The sequence below is a fragment of the Ostrea edulis genome, chromosome 6 (genome assembly GCF_947568905.1).
Source record: "Ostrea edulis chromosome 6, xbOstEdul1.1, whole genome shotgun sequence".
Taxonomy (NCBI): Eukaryota; Metazoa; Mollusca; class Bivalvia; order Ostreida; family Ostreidae; genus Ostrea; species Ostrea edulis.
Window position 1 is genome coordinate 51,837,309 of NC_079169.1, and position 14,369 is coordinate 51,851,677.

The 14,369-nt window shown below is 36.3% G+C and overlaps 1 protein-coding gene across 5 annotated transcripts in view; it reads left to right on the plus strand.

The window, feature by feature from the left end:
• Positions 1-3,069: 3,069 nt before the first annotated feature.
• Positions 3,070-14,369, plus strand: part of LOC125683537 (sodium-dependent phosphate transporter 1-A-like) — a 29,755-nt gene continuing 18,455 nt past the window's right edge. The window contains exon 1 of one of the 5 annotated variants that reach the window (XM_056139882.1): positions 3,070-4,265. The gene's annotated coding sequence lies outside the window, so the exon portion shown is untranslated. Of the gene's footprint in view, positions 4,494-12,090; positions 12,128-14,369 lie in introns of those variants that run through there. The other 4 variants (XM_056139878.1, XM_048924798.2, XM_056139880.1 and 1 more) reach the window with 4 other exon arrangements.

A 14,369-nucleotide genomic window follows, 5' to 3' on the forward strand; every position in this document is an offset into this window, starting at 1 on the left:
TAATCTTCAGGTGTTTCTAAATTTCAAAGTAATAATTATATGGAACTATAAATCATTTGAATATCACAGAGCATGCTGTATATAGTTACTACACCAAATCTTCACTCATGATAGAAACATGAGCAAAAAGGAAGCTTATATATAAGACGAGGTGTCCCTCCTCCCGCAAATTCAGTCGTTTGTTGTCAGCTAAGCGTTTGACCTGGGATTACCTCTCACAACATTCAACTCGGTGTTTTGTTTGTATGTTTTTTTAACAGATTAAAGGATTCAGTTGCGGAATTGAAATATTAAAAATGTCAAGTGAAAATTAATGTGTCATCCGTTTCGAAAAGATGAAAGACATTCTTTTCAAAGAGGATCGGCATGCCGTGCATGGAATGTACAAGTGTTTTGGACCGTGCTTTCGCTAATTATATTCTAATTAAATGCTCAGCTTGGAATTTTAGATACATTTACATGAAATAGGTCATTTTTAACACTAATTCCACTAGACAGGTGGCAGATTCAAGATTCAAGACATAAGGCAGTAAGATTTGAGTTATTAGTGGACGCGGCTTAGCTCGCCTGGTTAAGGATGTAAGATTTGGTGCTACGCAAGGAATTATCAACGAGATCGAAAATACACGTACAAATGTCAAGGACGGCCTTATGATGACCCCGGAACCGTCCGTCGTGTGTTCAGTGTACCTCAACTCTCATGCAATTTATCAAAAAAAGGAAGTTGACAGAGATTTAGTCGGTGGGAGGGGGTTGAGGGGATGGGTCCTAGGTTTGAACTTCGCCTTTGGAGACCACGGAATAGTGAATGTCAGTTGAGTGTCACAGATCGGATAGTCGATAGCCTGCTACACAGAGCGAAAATCTGTAGTGTTCTGCGATGTCAAAATACGTATAATATTCGCTCAAGGACGTTAAATGACTTTAATTTCATGTGGATCGTTTTCTGACAAAACATTCATTGTGAATTTGACATGATTAAATAAGATTTTAAGTACCAAGGAAATATCATGTAATTTGAGACCCCATATATTAGCTAGATAATTCGTTCAATAAAAACATGCTTTCCATTGATGTTTTGGGGAATTTTTTTTGTACTTTTTATACGCTCAACACATTGACATATTGTTTAATATCATGAAGAAACAGTGTACGCATCAGTTTGTTATCATAATATTTTCAATTTAGATAGCAAGGATCCAAAATGAGAATGTTTTAGGAAAATTTGCGATGGTTACACCAGGGGAAAGTTTCTTACACCAACATAAGGGAGAGGTTTTCTAAGCTGCTAGAGCTTGTAACTAATCCCTTTGTACATTTATACAATGAAATATGTTCAAATCAAAAATAAGGTCCAAAATGTAATTACAGACTTGGATATATATATATATATATATATATATATATATATATATACCATCTACAGTGATATAGAATATTTTGCTATCATGGTCCTACTGGAATTATGGGTATAAAATAAAGAAAATTGAGGGCAGACATTCTTTATATGTGTTGGAATTCAAGTGTAATTCAAGTAGTAACCCAAGTGCTAATTCAAGTGTAATTCAAGTTGTAATCCAAGTACTAATTCAAGTAGTAGCACAAAGAACAAAAAGCAACAAGGACATTAGGGGAAATTGTAAGTTTCTTTGTCAATTTTCTTCATAAAACTACATTTTTAAAAGATGAGAATATCGAGAGTGGTTAACATGTGTGACATCAATAACACTATCCTTTGAAATATAGTAATTCTTCATTTTCAATTGATTTCATATGTGGTAACATTTTAAAGAGTTGTAAAAAATGTAAATTATGTTCTTTCATTTGAGAAGAAATTATCAAATTTTAAGAAAGGGCCGATTTTGGTCAATTCTTTGCTGTACACAAAAGGACCTCGAGTATTTACGATGGAGCCATCTTTACCAAACTAATGCTGAACTCTATTCAAAATACATGTATAAACATGTTAAACAACAAATCCGGAGAATTTTCCTGGAGAAAACAGGGGGTATGCAACAGAAGGGTGAACGTAACCACGATTCTGACGATAAAGGGGAAAGAATTTTTCTCAGAGAAAACACTAAGAGGAAAGCCATAGACGATCTGACTCCATGGGCGTTCAAATAATCATGAGCTTCAGTATTAGTCCATTAATCTATTAACGAGGAAGTCTTGGAAGCAAAAGATTTTGAAAATGTCGCAAACACAGTTTGCAGAAGGAGTGACTGTTCAAAATCAAAATTATGAAATGGAAACTCTCGACAATCCACCAAAAATGACGTTGAAACAAATAAGCTTGAAAATTAACTTCCATTAAATGATGCTGAGAACAGAATGCATGAGTGTGAAATGTGTAATGTTGATGTGATGTTCCAGAGATATACAGATATCACATTGTGATATCCCAGAGATATCCAGATATCACATTGTTCATGTGATGTTCCAGAGATATCCATATATCACAATGTTGATGTGATGTTCCAAATATCCAGATATCACATATTTTATGTGATGCTTCAGATATATCGAAATGTCACAATGTTGATGTGATGTCCAAGATATCTAGATATTACATTGTTGGTGATGTTCCCGAAATCTCCAAGGATGTTACGTTTAAGAGGTTTTCCAAACAACTGAATATCATACATGGACAGAGCCTTATAAGTGTGTCATGAAATATACCGGATTTGTATATGTACACTTACATACTGTATATCAAACTTTGTCCCGAACAGGATCTTCAATTCAAACCTACCAATGTTCGCATAATGTTTGAACAAGCAATGGCGACTGTAAGTAGGCAATTTCTACCTGATGTGGTTACACAATGTTACGGGTTTCATCAGGTGCAACTTTGGTAGTGTCAAGCCCGAAAGCACATCACAGTCAAAAGCAGACATAGACCCAGTCCATAAAGTAGGTCACAGTCAAAAGCAGTCATAGACCCAGTCCATAAAGTAGGTCACAGTCAAAAGCAGTCATAGACCCAGTCCATAAAGTAGGTCACAGTCAAAAGCAGACACAGTCCCAAGTCCAGAAATACTAAGTAGGACAAGAACTTAGAAGTGATGCCAATGTTCGGAATGGTGTAATCGACGCTAGATTAGGTCTCTGAACTATACTTTAAACTTTCATTGTGATATCCTAATGTGTCATCAGAATTGTTAAATTACACCTGTACATTCAACCACACCGCATGGATTATATCTATAGGTCCCCTGAATCACTCGGGCCTATGGCGATGCCCGCCGTGCGTCATCAACTTTTGAACATTTTTTTTTTTTACATTTGAACTCGGAAACCGTGTGTCCTATATTCACCAAAATGACTGTGGTACATAATATTGAGTATAGGTGAATAGCAATTGTGAATTTCGTGGTCCGTGTCCTTTTTGTGGCCCTAGGGATATCGTAGAAACTCCAAAGACTGTACAATCTTCAGAAACCGTCCTCTTTACTCCTGGACACCCAACATAAAAACTGAATGCATACCGGTAGTTTTTCATATACTGATTATTAGAGTCTGTAAAAATATATTAGAGTCTGTAAAAATATATAATCCGTGGTTCCTGGGTTAGGGGTTTAGATCCAAGGGCGGGCTTTATGAATTATATTTGGTTTATTTTTTCCGTGATTTTATACTTTAAAAAAGCTAATTTTGGCTTTGAAAAAGAAATATTTGAACGTTTCCCAAGTCAAATAAAACAGGTTTTATATACATATAAAATAAGATGAGACGTCTATAACATCAATGTTAATTAATTCAATTATCTGAGGAATTCAAACACTTAGGAAAGGTTGTGTTTATTAGAATAATTCATGTAAATGATTGTGTGAAAGTATTCAAAAACCAGCACCGTTCATATTAAGATGATCTCGCTTCCTTATTGTTGATACATATGTATTTGTTGTTGCCTTGGATCGTCGTAGGTCTGCTGTTATTGTTGTTTATATTTCAGACAAATGGTGTCTCTGTGTGACTTGTTTTCATTCACTATTTGGTTAAAAATAGATGTTAATGTTTACTGCATCAACTATGACTATGTACAGCAACTTCCGTTATGAAACCACAATGCTTGCTCCTCAGCTGTATGATGAGGAGGGAAACCAATAAATCAGCTCTTGATATTATTTTTGTTTTTATTCAGTGATAATCACCACACCCTATCTGGTGTTTTTCTGGCGCTCAGTGATGTTGAGGTCTTTGACCTTTCGAAGATCTTCATAGACCTGGCTTCAGACAAGACATGTTTTGGAATCAGTCGAGTGAGTACCATTCACAGATTCCTTCACTCATGCTGTCACTCGTGATCAGCCGATATCTGTTTTTCACTGATCACTAGCTCGTACGGCGGAAGCCAGTAATATTGACTGAAATCCTCTCTTGTTCGTATAATATTGGTACGAAGTGCAGATCTGTTTACAATATTGGCCACATTGCCCCGGATATCTTGAGACATTGTCTGTCGTGTGATGTACAGAGTACGGTAGTAGGTAAGTTGATCAATATCGTGACATTTACATCATTTTATCAATATTATCACACTGTCGTCCGTACGTGTCGGTCGTTCAATCCTAAAGGTAGCAAGGTCTATTGTACAGATGTGTTCTCTCACTGTCAGTGCAAAACAACACTTCTATTACTTTTCAAATTATTTTAGCTCACCTTGGCTGCGTTCAAGATCGTAGCGGCTAGTCTTTGGGGCTAGTCCGGCTAGGTATGGTGGCTTATTTGTGCCATTTTATGAAAAGACAACAAAACGAAATTTAGTGACTTTTCGTCCAAAAATAACGAAAAGACGACAAAATGATTTTTGCTCAAAATAACGAAAAGACGACAAATTGTAAAATGTCATAAATCAGCCACCATACCCAGATCCTAGGATAGCCGCTACGATCTTGAACGCAGTCCAGATCTAAACCTTTTGCCTGTCGTCCATCCGTCCGGTCGCGTTAGCTCGGTGGTACAACGTACATTTCGTAACTAAGAGGTCGTGAGCTCGGGCCGTGCTCGTGCCATGGTAGTGGGTGCCAAAAGGACTTGGTTGTCAGATATTGAAGTTTTGTATAATTTGTTCCCGAATAATAAATCATAGAAATAAAATCCACCACCAAAATCCACTTTTTTCGTCGTTTTCAGAAAGGTGTATCATATGTACATTAAAAAGTTCTTTTTAATGTACATACGACACACTTTTTTTAAAACGACGAAAAAAGCGGATTTTGGTGGTGGATTTATACATGTATATATGCTTTATTATTCGGGAACAAATTATACAAAACTTCAATGTATGACAAACGAGCCCCTGTGGTAATTGTTCCTTACCAAACGCTCGGCATTTAGAAGTGAAAATCACAGGTCTTTGGAAATTATCTCAAAAACGGAGGTCCGGTGTCGCGACAGGCGTGGCCTGTCTGTAAACTTCACATTCTCATCCTCTCCTGAACCACTGGACCAATTTAATTCAAACTTGGTACAAATAACCCTTGGGTGAAGGGAATTCAAGTTTGTTCAAATGAAGGCCCATACCCCCTTCAAAGGCGAGAAAATCAAGAAAATGCTAAAATAGCATGGTCATTTAAAAATGTTCTCAAGAACCACTGGGCCAAAGAAATTGGCATTTACACGAAAGTTTCCCGACATAGAATAGATTTAGATTTGTTGAAATCATGGTCCCCGGTGGTAAGGTGGGATCACAATAGGGGATCCATGTTTAACATGCAGATTTATGGGAAAATATTTTAGAAACTTCAAGAATAACAGGACCATGTTTAGTCATGTTAATATACAAGCATCCCTATGTAGTGCAAATTCCAGTTTGTTGTAATTATCCCCTTTTGAAGTAGGGTGGGGGCCTCAATATGGGATCAAAGTTTTACATGGGAGTCTAGAGGGAAAAATCTGTAAAATTCTCGATCTCAACAACGGCAGCCATTGTTTAGTTATAGTGATAATCAAGTATCTTCAGGTACTTCAAATTCAATGCAAGTTTGTTCATTTCCGGCTCCACTGAGGGATTTCTTGGGCCACATTTTTCAGGGAGAGAGCTAACATAGGTTTATTCAGAATTGAATGAAATATTGTTTGAATTGATGTTTTATATGGAAATATACAGGAAAATTATTTTAAAAAAAAGTCTTTTCAAGAGTAGCCGTGTCACACTAAATCATATCCAAACGCCACTGTTCCCAAATTGTGTGGATTCAGGTTTTTTATGCGGGCTATGTATGCATGGGGTCAATATTTTCATGAGAATAGAGATTGAAAAAAATACATCTTCTAAAAATCACAACAGCTGAACAACGGCAGGGGCAATGTGACTCAGGTGAGCGATGTGGCCCATGGACCTCTTGTTCTATTGTTCTGCGTATTATAAACTTTAAGGTAACTCCATATTTGCATTATTTTCTGATAGTAGTATATAAAGTGTACTTATTTCCATTGATTAAAAACTAATAAATTATCAAATAAAATATATAGGTCATCGCATTTTTTAAGATGCGAGACATACATAAACAGAATCATATATCAACGTCAGAAAATTGCAATTTTCCTTCAACAGCATTATCAAAATTTCACAAAAACTGGTTAAAACGATATAATGGTATTCATGAAAATGCTTCTTTTCAAATATATACAAAATATTTGTGAACAGAATAAGGCAATCTATCACAAAATGAACTTCATAAGAAATCAATAAATTATTTTTTTTTTTTAGAGTTATTGCCCTTAAATTCAATATTTTGAAACATATCATTGATTATTCATATATAACCTAGACTTTTGAAATATTTTATGTTTAACAAGATTTTTTTACAATAACTCTCGGAGAGACTCCAACAAAATTCATGTTCCTACCATGCATATATCTAACTACATGTAAATCATTAATTTTGCTAAGTCATATGACTTCAAATGAAAGAGATACTCTTCCATTTTAGGTGTTGCATCGAAGTTGGCGTCGAAGAGTAATATTTATAGTGAATGTTTGGCAAAAACGTTTGTGTGTATAGTTAAACGACACACTTATCCATGGTAAAACGATACATTAGTTCATGGTCAGACGACACACGTGTGCATGGTCAAACGACACACGTGTAAATGGTCAAACGACACACGTGCACATGATCAAACGACACACATGTATATGGTCAAACGACACACATGTGCAATAGCAAAACGGCACACGCATTGATGCTGTAGGAAACTGCTGGATGTCGTTAGGCGAAAGGAGAAGCTATTTCTAGCATGAAGAACAATAACTATTTATTGCGTTAGAGAGCTGATAGTATCGACCCGTCTCTCTTCTACGATGCAGTTTTCAATTTCTTTGTCAGACACGTCTACACTCTAAAATATTTCTACAGACAAATCGTTATCTACATTCTAATGAAAAGTGAAGATAACGATCAGTGATCAATCTCATAAATCCTATAAAGAATACAAAATTAAGAGAAGGGCAAACACGGACCCCTAGACATACCAGATCTGGTGTCAAGGAAGGGGGGGGGGGGTAAGCATTTCATGTCGAGCGGTCACGCCTGTCGTGAGTTGATAATGTAAACAGGATAATTCGTAGTCAGAATCTGTGTAAAGACCGACCTAACAGTTGGTATGAAACACGTCAGACAGCATTCGATCCAACGACAGATTGTATGGTTATATAACATTACAGAATTTTGGGAATGCTAACTTTAAACAGACTATTGAAACCTCTGCAACATTAACTTATTTATCAGAAGTCTATCTCGATTATAAAAGCTGATCATATACAGAACATGCTCTTGCATATTGAATCGGTTGAGTGACATAAACACCATATGCGGGTGATAATGGAATTTTGCTACATAAATATGGGAAGTTGATGATGGAGAATCTGGTGTCATCCCATTTGTCACAAGTTGAATCGTTAGTTGCCATTAATTTTGTTCAATAAAATATCTAATTATGAAACAGATGAAACAGATTTCGAACTCACTGGGATATATCAAATCGACATAATTTATGAAAGCAAATGAGTATTGTAAATAGATAAAACGTCGCCAATATATCTAAATGTCGAGTTGAAAGACACAACAAGAGATTTTTTCTTCTCGCGTAGAAGCATTTGATTAAATTCTGCCCCGTAAGAATATAAATACAGGTCAGATAACAAGGATCATAATGCGTGCCCATGGGAATTCCAAAAAAAAAAAAACCGTTGGAAGACTTGATCACCAAATACTTCGTAGATATTGTCAATGACAAACTTCAGCATCTTTCTGATATCAACTTCAGAGTACGTTTGCGTAAAATTAGAGTGGTCTTTAACAATGTATGTTTTTATGACTGATCACAATATAAGAATATTTCCGTGTTCCATTTTTATTGAAGAATTAGCTATCTATATGATGTCAAAAAGCTCAATCTTTATCTTGATGAATGGTCGTGTAAAGTATTGGAAAGTCATATGTTTTGGTATTGCTGATTTGAAAAAGTTTTGTAATTTCAAATTAACTACAATGCCTTTGGTATTTTGTAGAATCCACTGTTGATTTACACCACTTATCACATATGTTGAGGCACAATACGTTTGAAGTTTCTCCTTCACATCAGTGAATATTTTCGTGAGAGGCTAAATTCTAATATATTTTTATAGACAATTCGTCCATTATACATAAGTATCTACACTCTGATTTAGTTCCATCTAGGCAATTCGTTCTTTTTACCTGTATCTACATTCTCTTCTATCTCTATCGACAATTGATATATATCTTTATAGACATTCTATTTTCCATACCCATATTTTTTAACTATTGAATCTCTCTCTCTCTCTCTCTCTCTCTCTCTCTCTCTCTCTCTCTCTCTGTGTGTGTGTGTGTGTGTGTGTGTGTGATATGCACAAAAAATGACAGTGAAACTCGAGGGAGGCTTATTGACTTTAATTCATGTTATTCCGTAGTGCAGGCACATTTGGCACGCATTAAAAATGATATATACATATAGGTTCCTTGGGACATGGTGTCTATTTATCTAATTCATCTTTAATGTGATTGTGTAAGACGTGCCTTTTGGATAAAATTATTTACAACTTAAACCTGTGATATACGCGAATTTCTAATTTTACAGTTGAAGGTTGATACGTAATTTACAATGTTTTTATAACTTTCACCTTTACTTGGTAAGTGTGACACATGCATCTTTAAACGTGGACGATTACAAGGTAAGATACACTTTATTTCAATCCCCTGAGAACAACACAGAAACACGAATAGAATACGAGAGAGAGAGAGAGAGAGAGAGAGAGAGAGAGAGAGAGAAACGTGGACTTTTATAAAGTAAGGTATATTTTATTTCAATCCCCCCGAGAACAACAGAAACACGAAGAGAATACGAGAGAGAGAGAGAGATGGACTTTTATACAGTAAGATATATTTTATTTCAATCCCTCGAGGAGAACAAGAGAAAGTCACGAATATAATACAAGAGAGAAAGAACACAGATACCCATCCGATTGAAACTTACGAGGGCTGTTCGATATGCAATGTGTATTGTACGGTATCTCAAAGGCATTCGACTCAAATAGTGAAATGAACATTACATCCCTTCAAAGTATTCTCCGCGGTTTGAAATACATAATTTCAATCTCTGAATCCATTTCTGAAATGCGTCACGGTACGCTGATTTAGGTAGACCTCTGAGGCACTGACTGTGGTGGCTGAGACAAAGGCTTGTCGGGACTTGTAACGACGACCAGATAAGAACTTAAAGTTTTGGAAAAAGGAAAAGTCGCATGGGGCTAGATCTGGAGAGTATGGTGGGTGTGGCAAGATGGTAAACCTTCTCCGACTTTAAAAATTGCTTCACAAGTTCAGATCGATGTATGTGATGGAGCATTATCATGAAATAGACGAACATGCCTAAATCCTGACACAGGGCGTCGTTTATGATAATATTTCTTGAGCTTTTTTAGTATAACATCTCGGTAATACCGACCTGTAACACTTTTGTCCTTTGGCACCGGAATTTGTACGGCTATACCATCACATGAGAAGAATATGCAATAAAGAACCTTCTTTGTGCTTATGGTTCTTTTGGCAACTACAGGCCTTCTACCGTGTTTAGTTAGCCATATTTTGTTTCCAATTTTTCTTACTGGTTCGAAATAGTGAACCCATGTTTCGTCATCAGTAACAATGATTGCAAATTGTCTTTGATTGAATTTGGGAAACATTTTGAGCAATTGCTTAGCGGTTTGTACAGTACTCGTACCCGTTTTTGGTCATCTGTCAATATATGCGGTATCCATCTGGCAGAAATCTTTTGTACATTCAAAATACGCTTCAAAATGAAATGCACCCGCGATCTAGCGATATGCCAACAGCTTTGGCAATATCACGAATCGTGTATCTGCCATCACTTTCAATTATTTCCCTGACTTTTGAGACATTTGCCTTGCCTGTTACAGTCACAGGTCGGCCAGATTTTGCTGCGTCTTTGACGGACTCTGTGCCAGTCAGAAATTTCTTTCTCCATCTACAAACTGTCTCATTAAGATACCTTATCAGACCCATAAACTTCCCCCAATTCAGTAAAAATCTGCATTACCGAATGACCGAGCTTTGTGCGAACTTTTATATAAGCTCTAATTCCCAACCATTTTTACAACAGTGGTCAACGACTGGCTCTACTGAAATGACTATAAGTTTAAAACTATGTTGAGATGAAGGCTCATGTTTATACCGTTGTAAAGGTATTGAATAGAGCTTCATCCATGAAATCGTGCAAAACGTTATCGTGCTGTGGTACAATACACATTACATATCGAACAGCCCTCGTACAATGTATTGCTGTGTAGCAATATGGGGCATGTATATTCATAAATGTGCATAGATAATTAACAGAAGTTAACACTGTGAAGATTTGTTAAGTTAATACATGTATACTTGTACATATTAAATATTATAGGTCTCTAAAAATTCACAATATTTTTGGATACCTACTTCCGCTCCTACCTGGGGGTTGAACTCGTGACCTGCGGAACCAGATCTCTTAGCAGCGCCGTGCCACCAACGCACTTGCCGCTCAACCTTCTAGGCAAGTCTAAATACTTGCTCTCGACATTTTTTAAATGCACGGAGATTGCACTGAACTCATAACTATATATATATATATATATATATATATATATATATATAATTGTGTACTCTTGAATTTACGTCAAATTTCCATTCTCAATGACCGTTTAGCGTGAGAAACCTTGGCGAGAATTCCACCGTCATCGAAAGCGAGTTTTATAGACTATTTTATGCAAAAATATGTTGATATTCATGTTTATAAACTATGCATTATAAAAATATTGAGAAACAAGCCAAAAGGCTTATATTAATCTCTCTCGCAAAGTTTTAAGACTTGTCTAGATGCACGCTGGTCACATGCTGCTAAGAGGTTTGGTTCCGCAGGTCGTGCGTTCAACCCCGAGGGGGCAAAATGGGTATCTAAATACATGTTTAGTGAGCTTTTTCTGTGATTATATAGAATATATAGAATTACTGTGTTAACTGAAAGCATCGTTCGTCTCTTACACTACCATCTGAATCATAATTTAACAACACAAGACACTTGGCGTGTCCATCTCACATTGAGTCTACATATAACCTCTGAGTATATGACCCCTGAATATATCCACTGTATAATATTAATGGACATGATAACTCAATATTGTATTGTATTCTGTCATTCAAATCACGTGCCTTTGTGGACCCTAATTTGGAATAAATCATCCCACCATCTACTGACGTGGATGTTTTAATGATAGTGTCAAATAGTTGTATGATGATTCCAATTTTTAAGTGACTTTATAAAAACATATAGAAAGGGGGGGGGGGTTAAAGTTTGTATTAATATTTTGTAATTTTTTGTTTTCGAATATATTTTCTTCGATGGAAATCTTAAGTACAAGTGTACGTAGAAATTGAAATTCAAACTCGTCCTATCAATCTGGAACGAAATCGTGTAAATCATTCCGCGCCGGGTATCGACAGGCCCCTCAAAAGTCCACATATCATTGGCTCTCAGTCTCGTCCCACTGCCTATAAATGTACATCGCTCTTTAAGAAAGCCCAGAAAAGTCCGAAGCCATATAACTGTAAGTTTTGAACACTCCTTTCTTCTGGGTTTTTAATTTACAGGTAGCTAGCATAGCGCAAAATTAATGTATTCGTGTTTGATTCGTTTGACATTTGGGTTTCGTTTTTGACATTAAACATCGGTACATTCGGCATTTGATTAAAGCTTTCATAATGACAAATTACGTGCAATTAGAGAAGGTACCGGTATATGGTTCTTTAGAAAAAACGAAATCGTCATTTTTTTTTAAAATTATGTTTAGCACAAACTTTAAAACTCCAAAGGAGCTTAAATTATAGCATGTAATTAAATGGTTATGACTTACATCACCCAGAGACTTATTCAAAATGTTCAGACTGTATTATGTAAGAAATGACTAATTAGGAAATTGTCTTGATATACTATACGCATAATATACATGTATATAACCATATTAAAGACGAATGCATGAAATAGATGGAATGTGATTGTAATTTGATTTTTTTTAACGTTATAGTTACCTATTGAATTACTAATTGATTTGCGATTTTTCTTCTTCATGCTTCAATTTATCAATTTCATTGATTGTTATTTTTCTTCTTAATGCTTTAATCTACCCATTTTATTGATAGGGATTTGACTTCATGCTATAATTTACCTATGTACTGATTGATTTTTTTTTTTGTCTTCATGCTTTAATTTACCTATTAGTTGATTGGATTATTGTGTGTTTTCGTCATGCCCTAATGACCTATTTGTTGACTGATATAATTATTCATTTTACGTCTGATTCGAGGCATCATACTTAGGTGTTCCCTCAAAGCGGTGGATTTATCCCCCCAAATCACAGACCGAATTAATTCAGAAACAGTTGGTCTAGAATGATAATAGTATACAACAGTATATGGTTTGAAATCACTTATCTGAGTCCGGGTTGATTGTGTTTGATTTAGAACACAGGCGGATGATATCGATTCACACTGATAATATTAATTGTTATTGTACACGGACTTTAACATGCAGTGTAAATCATTAGGGTATGTTTATTATTGAAAACTTACATTTTATAAGTATGTTGATTGATTGATTGAATATTGTTTAACGTCCCTCTCGAGAATCTTTCACTCATGAATATGGAGACGTCACCATTGCCGGTGAAGGGTTGCAAAATTTAGGCCTATGCTCGGCGCTTACGGCCTTTGAGCAGGGAGGGATCTTTATCGTGCCACACCTGCTGTGACACGGTACCTCGGTTTTTGCGGTCTCATCCGAAGGACCGCCCCATTGAGTCGACTCTTACGACAAGCAAGGGGTACTGAGGACCTATTCTAACCCGGATCCCCACGGGACCATATCTATGTTGAAAATGATAATTAACTTTTATATTACTATTACATAACGTGTTTATTGTTTTCTGCGGCACAATGTCGATAGTCCATCGGATAACCATCGTCGGAAACCCACGGTTGATTACGCTTCGTTCCTGAACGAAACGTAATCAACCGTGGGTTTCCGACGATGTCGGATAACTAGCGGAGTGTGACGTTACGGTGCCAGATTGTGCAACGCGTGAAGAACCTCCCCACGGAACAGATAGACTGGATAGCATGCCCTTGATTCCAAACGCTGCCGCTAGGAAATTTCAAGATTAGACAGGGTGCTCGCACTCGTAATCAATGACAGCTGACCGTCTAACGCAACAGAGAGTCCTGGGCTGGGCTGTAGAGTAACTCGTCTGTTCTTTCAAATATCTTTTCTCTCGTACATGTACATTAGCGCGTTCTTTGGTTCAAACTTTTGGACCGTGGCAAGACCCGATTCGTGTATCATGTATAAAAATGTTGGTTCCGATTGGTTTTTAATGCCATATACAATGTACATGTAGTTAAGAATCTGTACATACAAGATTTCTAGGCCTACTTGGTTTCAACAAATTAGGAATGGTATCTTTCATAAAGATTTTGGTTCCTATTGACTTTCAAGGTTAATTACAAGGTCATGGAAAGAAATTCCCAGATTCTTTATGTACAAGATATATCAAACTCTCGGGAATTGTATACCATGCATAAAGATCTGGGTTACATTAAGTTTCCAGGGTCATATGTTAAGCGTCAAGGGCAATGGATGAAAAATAATTTTGAATGTGTTTGGTATCCATTTTCAGTTACAAGATTTGGGATCTTGTGGCATCTAAAATCAAGGAAAAAATCTGTGGAAATTATAGCCCCTTTGGAAATATCTGTCATGTTGCGAGGAAAACCTGGATGGAGCGCTTTGCCGAG